Source organism: Hordeum vulgare, chromosome 3H (assembly GCF_904849725.1).
Source record: "Hordeum vulgare subsp. vulgare chromosome 3H, MorexV3_pseudomolecules_assembly, whole genome shotgun sequence".
NCBI lineage: Eukaryota > Viridiplantae > Streptophyta > Magnoliopsida > Poales > Poaceae > Hordeum > Hordeum vulgare.
Genome location: NC_058520.1, coordinates 504,488,151 through 504,496,864, shown reverse-complemented (window position 1 = coordinate 504,496,864; position 8,714 = coordinate 504,488,151).

Below are 8,714 nucleotides of genomic sequence, written 5' to 3'. Positions count from 1 at the left end.
ACCCTTACTTTTATTTACGTGTTCTTTACTTTCTTGCAAGCCTATCCTATCACTCCTACAAAGTACTTCTAGTTTCATACTTGTTCTAGGTAAAGCGAATGTAAAGTGTGCGTAGAGTTGTATCGGTGGTCGATAGAACTTGAGGGAATATTTGTCCTACCTTTAGCTCTTCATTGGGTTCGACACTCTTACTTATCGAGAAAGGCTACAATTGATCCCCTATACTTGTGGGTTATCAAGACCTTTTTCCGGCACCCTTGCCGGGGAGCAATAGCGTGGGGTGAATATTCTCGTGTGTGCTTGTTTGCTTTATCACTAAGTATATTTATTTGCTGTTCTAAGCTGTTCTCGATCTTTAGTTATGGATATGGAACACGAAATACCAATAAAATTAGGTGTACTTGCTACTCATGGAGATGGGGAACCTCCTAAAACCCTCGAGGCTCGTTATGTGGAAAAAATTATGCACTTCTTTAATAATCCTGAGAAAGCCCCATTCAATTATATAATGGGATACACGTTGGATCAACGTGAATACTTTAGGGATTATCGCTTAACTCAAAAAGGGAAAATTTTATGGGATCAAATCCATTTGTTGAAATGGTATGCTTGGGAACTATGCAAGAGATATGGTGTTACTTGTTGCTCTAGGATGAAGGCTCCACACCTTCCCTTTTCTTGTGAATTTAATGATCATAGAACCTTGGCTTCTTATGCTAATGGTATATATGATTACTATGATGTGGATCAAATAGAAGAGTTTGTTGCTTTTATGGGTGCTTATGAAATTGAGGCTCTGTTTAAAAGGTGTGATGATAATGATGATGCTCCTTACCGATCTGAAAATTTGGCTATGCTTCGTTATTTTTATACTAATTATGAATATAATGCCCATATTGAACGATTTAAGGAGAAATCCTATGCTGCCCAAGAAGAGAATATTATTTTGCAGGAAACTATGGAAGAAGAAAATGCTGAAATTGTGAGCTCATTAGATGAAAAAGATGACGAGGAGAGAGAAGAACAAAAGGAGGAAGAACGGACTAGCTACCTGTCGTGGTTTTGTCATGGCAGATGTCCTCATGAGAGAACTTAGGTGTGAGGCCATCGCAACCATGTGGCGGCTTGAAGGGGTTGGTCGAAATCGAGAGACGCGAGTTTACCCAGGTTCGACCCCTCTGATGGAGGTAAAAGCCTACGTCCTGCTTGTGTTTCATTGATGAGCATGATGATCTTGATTACAAGGGTGCAGACTCGGCACCTCTAATCTCATGTGTGTCTAATCTGTCTATCTCATGATTTGTCTTGTCTAGACCTAAGTTGTGAATCTTGTCCCTCTTGGGGCGCCTTACCCCTCCTTATATAGGTGGAAGGGGTAGGTTTACATGTAGAGTCCTACTAGGAGTAGGAATAGGACTAGTCTCTCTTGAATCCTAATCCGGGTCTTATTTCCTTTGTGTGGGAGTCTCTCCTCTTCTTGGGCCTTCTCTTGTGAGTCGGCCCTCCTGGCCTCTCTATGAGCCGCCTTCTGCCAGGGTATACGCCAGGCCTTGGGCCTTCGTCATTTATCTAAGTCGCCTGTGGGGACAAGTATGAGTCGCCCGCCAGGTCACTGCTGAGTCGCCGGTGAGTCGCCAAGTCCTTTGGCGGGTCATACTCCAAGCCGGGTTACACTGTGGGGTATATCCCCGACATTAGCCCCCAAGGTTAGCTTGAATTTATTCATGGTAAGCTCTTGAAATAAGAATAATAAATAAGTTAAGGGACCGGCTTGCTCCTCTGGCCGGCTTGATTTACTGAAGTGGCTCCTTGAAAAATCCGGGTTTCTTCAAACCGCCTTCAATCATCTCGTAGGTACGTGTCCTTTGTAATAAAAATATATGCCATTGAGTCGGCCTCCAATGCTTTGGCTTGATGAAAATTTGGGAAATAAGAAATCCACACAATGTTGAACTAGCTTCTCTTGCTTCGGCGGGTTATGATTGACAATGGCGGGTCATGATTGACAATGGCGGGTCATCATAATTAGTAGTGCCCCGTCAAACAACTGAACTCCAATTGACAAATCTGTGTGATGTTGAGCCGGTTTTTCAGTGCTTCAACTAGATAAAAATATGCTGAACCGGTCTCCCAATACTTCACCTCCATGACAGAATGAAATGTGCTCTTCAATTTTTTGATATATCCATATTATCTGTAGAATACTTCACCTCCATGACAGAATGAAATGTGCTCTTCAATTTTTTGATATATCCATATTATCTGTAGCCCCCAAGGGCCGGGTCATTAGTGTGTGATGTGCCGGGTCTTCAATTTGAACCTCATGATCTATGAAACAACTTAGTGTTGTAGCCCCCAAGGGTCGGGTTGTCTTGCCTGCAGCAACCTGGGACTTTAGAAATTATGATTTGAATAGTGTAACCCCCAAGTGACGGGTCGATTGCTTGCGGCGACTCGGGATTTCCATGTTCTTCTCTTGAATAAAGAGCGGTATGTAGCCTTCCAAGGCCGGCTTATCTCCTTGAGGTAGCCGGGTCTGTTGATGATGTGATGATTTGAAAAGCGGATTGCATTAGCCCCCAAGTGTCATGGTGTATGCTTGCAGCGACATGGGACTTTCATACTTTGATGTAATCTTGATTTGAATAATGTAGCCCCCAAGTGTCGGGTTGTGTGCCTGCAGCGACTCGGGGCTATTCCTTCCATTGTAGAATAAAATCATATCCACTCTGTGAGCTGATGATGCCTTTGTGATAAACGAAATCCTTGACTGTGGTTGCAATGTAACCCGACAAATATATCCTTGAGAAATCCATATGTCGGAGAAATCCATAAGTGTTGTAGTTTACTACAGAACACAAGTTGAAGAAATCCAAGGGCCGGTCAATTAGATGACTCCACATTATATGTGATAGGGCGGCTCTTTGACAATAGTCAATTCTTCCGAGCTGGCTTTAAAAACCCCCAATCATTTAACACTAGTTATGATAAACCATGATAAAATCCAGCCAAATTGGCTATTCAAAGATTTATTTGCACCTGCAAGAATTTATGCTTTGACCCGGTTTGAAGACCGGCATGATATGTATGTATGATGTATGATGCAATGCAATATGATGCATGTGTATGATATGATAAGTATGGCATCAAGCTATTTTAAATAAGTCGGCTCAGTGAGTCACGGTGGCTAGCACCTCAGTGAGTAATGGGTGATAATAAATAGCAATCGGCCCAAGATATTTTGAGGCGAGTCAGCACAAAGCCTGAAAAACCTTGTGGCAGTGCCAGGAAGGTAAAAAAAATAGCAATTTCGTCGGCTCATAAGGTCGCGATAGGATAGGGCGAGTCAAAAAGCTCAAACGCCACCCAAGAATGATTTCGTCGGCTCATAAGGTCGCGACAGGATGGGGTGAGTCAGAATAGCTCAAGCGCGCACCCTAGATGATGGTTTCGTCGGCTCATAAGGTCGCGACAGGATGGGGCGAGTCAGAAAGCTCAAGCGCGCACCCTAGATGATTTCATCGGCTCATAAGGTAGCGACAGGATGGGGCGAGTCAGAAAGCTCAAGCGCGCACCCTAAATGATGGTTTCGTCGGCTCATAAGGTCGCGATAGGATGGGGCGAGTCAGAAAGCTCAAGCGCGCACCCTAAATGATGGTTTCGTCGGCTCATAAGGTCGCGACAGGATGGGGCGAGTCAGAAAGCTCAAGCACGCACCCTAGATGATTTCGTCGGCTCATAAGGTCGCGACAGGATGGGGCGAGTCAGAAAGCTCAAGCGCGCACCCTAAATGATGGTTTCGTCGGCTCATAAGGTCGCGACAGGATGGGGCGAGTCAGAAAGCTCAAGCGCGCACCCTAGATGATTTCGTCGGCTCATAAGGTCGCGACAGGATGGGGCGGGTCAGAAAGGTCAAGCGCGCACCCTAAATGATGGTTTCGTCGGCTCATAAGGTCGCGACAGGATGGGGCGGGTCAGAAAGGTCAAGCGCGCACCCTAAATGATGGTTTCGTCGGCTCATAAGGTCGCGACAGGATGGGGCGAGTCAGAAAGCTCAAGCATGCACCCTAAATGATGGTTTCGTTGGCTCATAAGGTCGCGACAGGATGGGGCGAGTCAGAAAGCTCAAGCGCCACCCTAGATGATGGTTTCGTCGGCTCATAAGGTCGCGACAGGATGGGGCGAGTCAGAAAGCTCAAGCGCCACCCTAGATGATGGTTTCGTCGTCTCATAAGGTCGCGACAGGATGGGGCGAGTCAGAAAGCTCAAGCGCGCACCCTAAATGATGGTTTCATCGGCTCATAAGGTCGCGACAGGATGGGGCGAGTCAGAAAGCTCAAGCGCCACCCTAGATGATGGTTTCGTCTGCTCATAAGGTCGCGACAGGATGGGGCGAGTCAGAAAGCTCAAGCGCCATCCTAGATGATGGTTTCGTCGGCTCATAAGGTCGCGACAGGATGGGGCGAGTCATAAAGCTCAAGCGCCACCCTAGATGATGGTTTCATCGGCTCATAAGGTCGCGACAGGATAGGGCGAGTGAGAAAGCTCAAGCGCCACCCAAGATAGCAGTTTCGTCGGCTCATAAGGTCGCGACAGGATAGGGCGAGTCTGAAAGCTCAAGCGCCACCCAAGATAGACTTTTGTATCAAAAGCTCAAGTATTTAGACCGGCTTAATTTTTCTGTAATGATCCGGGGTTCTTGAAATATTCATCCGAGTTGAGCCTGCCGAGCCATGTCCATGTAGCCCCTGAGTCTTAAGTTGGCTCAAGGAGGCGGTTTGGGAGTCTCCATACTTGATTGTGGCATAAACCGGCAGATAAAAGATACTGGTACTCGCTCCATCTCCGAGATATAAAGCCACTCCACCGGCAAGTAATTGTCCTGCGTAAAATATATTGCAAGGGCGAATAATTGTTTTCAAAATAATTTAAAATATACTAACAAGTAGAGTGGATAGCACTTGATATTTGTGTCGGATGAAATACTGATGATCCATACACACTTGGTCAACAACTTTGGTGTTGTCGTATGATGGGGTTATAGTCCTAGGGTAGGGTCATAGGCATGCCCTGTAGGTCCTACCCAAGGACTACCCCTCCCAAACGACAAGGGCCTTAGTCAGTTCCGACTGAATTAAGGAATCTCCATCATTCAGTCGGTAACAGGTCCTCGATGATCCAGTCGGAGACTAACATTCGGATCGTATCTAGCTGACCGACTGGATACCACTCGGTACACCGTAACCCCCCTAGAGGGAAACGGTCGTACGTTTTCAGGTGCATTTATTAGCATTTAAGTCGTCCGTTACCTGTAACATACACATTCAATCGCCACTACTCCACCCCTGAATCAGAACCGTTGTGGAGGGCAGTGCACTCTATATAAGCCACCCTCCCCCACTGGTAAAGGGGTGAGCAAACCATTGTATTCCATATTCCACTCGACAACAAGCTCCGAGAGCACCGAGACGTAGGGCTATTACCTCTACCGTAGAGGGGCCTGAACAAATACAACCTCGCCGTAGCTAGGACTCTGCCCATCTCATTCGTACCCTGCACATCTACTGTCAGGCTTATACCCACGACAGTTGGCGCCCACCGTGGGGCAGGCGTCTAAGCGACTTCCGGCGAGTTTGCGACTACTTCCATTCGTCATGTCGTCCGGTGGAGATTCGAGCATGGGTCATCAGATCTTCTTCGGCGCTCTCTCCTTCATCGTCGACGATTCGGCGCAGCTTCGGGAGGCTCCTCTCGACGTCGAGATGCTTCCCCGTCATGGGGCTACGCACTTCAGTGCCGACGCCCGCGGCATTCTTCTTCTCCAACAATCGGCTCCGTTGTCGACCTGCACCTCCGTCATGCACCGCAACAAGCGGTCCCGCCGTCCGCGTCTCCAACGTTTGGTGCAGCATGCCCGGACGCGCCAGATCACGTCTTCTCAAGTGGCAGTTCTGGAGTCTATTGTGGTTGCCCCGCGTTCCCAGCGCTCGGGCTCAGTTCCGACTGAGTTTCCTTCCGAGTACGCGGGTCGCGGGCCTGCAGCAGAAGTACACATGGCCAACTCCCATGAAGATCCCCGTCAAGTTGGTCAAAGCGAGCGCGAGGTCGGTGAAGCATCCGGTGCGCGTCGTCCACCTCGCCGTTCTGCTAGTCGACACACTCGGCGGAGCAACGTGGAGTTGTTCCGCACGCCCCTCCTCAACTTGGCTGCGGCTGCCAAGATAGCCGATTCCCTCCAGCCGACTGATTCAGAGGCAGGAAGGGGGATCGAGCAGATCCGAGCCCTATTGCACACGGCGCAGCAGCAGAATTCGGCGGTCTCCCAGTCCCACAACCGGATCTATAATAGTTCCGTCCATGCGAATACGCATCGGTCGGTTCACAGCCCTAGTTCCCATCAGCGCCACAGGGGAGGCAGCCGTTCCATAATTCATGAAGATCGCCGCCGCTCACGCACCCCTCCGCGGGGTGGGCCCTATGGGTCCCAACATCATGACGATCGGCGTTCAGTCGGCGACACTTACGACCCAAGACCCAATGCAAGAGGACGTATCGCCCAGCGAAGAGTCGACAGAGGTCGAGCCCACCGTGATGGTCACGATCTGGACCGTCCAAGTGGAAGCAGGGCCATCGTGTCCGGTCCCGAGTGTTTTAGTCGAGCTATATGCTCGGCTGACATCCCGCCCAACTTCCGATTGGCAGCGGGAATCAGTAAGTTTACAGGAGAGTCCAAGCCGGAAACATGGCTGGATGACTACCGAGTGGCAGTCCAGATCGGAGGAGGGGACGACCATGTCGCTATGAAGCACCTCCCTCTGATGCTCGATGGCTCGGCGCGAGCGTGGCTGAACCAGTTGGCCCCCTCGAGCATTTACAGTTGGGCGGATCTGGCCCGAGTGTTTATCAGGACCTTCGAAGGGACGTGCAAACGCCCTGCAGGCCTTGTGGAGCTCCAGCACTGTGTCCAGAAGCCGAGTGAGCCCCTGCGCGATTTCATCCAGCATTGGACAACTCTCTACCACACGGTGGAGAACGTCACCGAGCATCAAGCAGTCTGCGCCTTCAAAGCAGGCGTGCGGTACAGAGAGCTGTAACTAAAGTTCGGTCGAACACGCGACATCTCCATGAGCAAGATGATGGAGATAGCGGCTCGCTATGCAAATGGCGAGGAAGAGGACCGCATCCGGAGCAGCAAGCACAAGACAGTCGGCGATGGTGACGGAGGTAACACTCGGAAGCAGAAGCAGAAAGCTCCGCCCATGCCGCAAGCAGAAGCTGCAGCCGTGACCAATGCCAAGTTCAAGGGCAAAGGGAAGGCACAGTTCACCCCTAAGAAGAAGCACTTCAATAATCCCATACTGGACCAGCCTTGTCCGGTCCACACGAAGATGGACGAAGAAGGCAACCCCATATACGCGAAGCATACCACTCGACAGTGTCGTCTCCTGATCCAGGGGTTCAGCGAGGGGCAACCGAGTGAGAAGGACCCTGAACAAGATGAGGAGGATAAGGAGGATCCCTTCCCCCAAGTCCATGCGACCCTCATGATTTTTGCCGACGTCGAAAGCAAGAGTCGACTGAAACTGGTAAACAGGGAGGTTAACATGGCCACTCCAACCAGTCCCAAGTTCCTGAAATGCTCTCAGACTGCGATCACTTTCGACCAGTCGGATCATCCCGCACATGTACCCACTCCGGGGAGACAGGCTCTAGTCGTCGACCCGGTGGTGGAAGGAGTCCGACTGCGCAAAGTCCTCATGGATGGCGGCAGCGGCTTGAACATCATGTACGCTGACACACTCAAGGGGATGGGCATTCCGATGTCCAAACTCAGCGAGAGCAGCATGCAGTTTCACGGAGTCGTCCCTGGACGGAAGGCCAAGTCACTCGGCCAGATCGCGTTGGACGTCGTTTTCGGCTCCGACAAGAACTTCCGCAAGGAGAAGCTGACATTCGAAGTGGTAGACTTCCAGAGCGCTTACCACGCAATCCTGGGCCGCCCGGCGTATGCGCGTTCCATGGCCCGTCCGTGTTACATCTACTTGAAGCTGAAGATGCCAGGCCCGAAAGGTGTGATCACCTTTACGGGCAATCGACGGCGAGCCAAAGAGTGCCTACAGCAAGGTTCAAGAATCGCCGACCAGCAGATGGCCGTCCTCGAGCTCGACGAGTACAAGAAAACAGTCGACCCAGCCGACCTGATGCGCTCGAAGAAGCCAGCTTCTGAATCTGCGTTCCAGTCGGCAGGAGAGACGAAGAAGGTCAGCATCCACCCGACGGACGACTCTGCTGCACCGACGAACATCTCCACCACCCTCGATCCCAAATAGGAAGTCGAGCTCACCCAATTCCTCCATGAGAACTGGGACATCTTCGCATGGAAACCCTCTGACATGCCAGGTGTACCCAGGGAGTTGGCTGAGCACCGACTGCACGTGGATCCTGCCGCTTGGCCCGTCCGAGAGCGCCTGCGCCGGTCCGCCGCGCACAAGAGGAAGGCAATCGGGGAAGAGGTGGCCAAGCTGCTGGCTGCCAACTTCATTCGCGAGGTTCACCACTCCGAGTGGCTCGCCAATGTTGTCATGGTGCCCAAGAAGGACAAGTCGCTCCGAATGTGCATCGACTTCAAGCATCTCAATAAGGTCTGCCCGAAAGACCATTTTTCGCTCCCCGCATAGATCGAATTGTCGATTCAACTGCGGGATGCGAGCGTT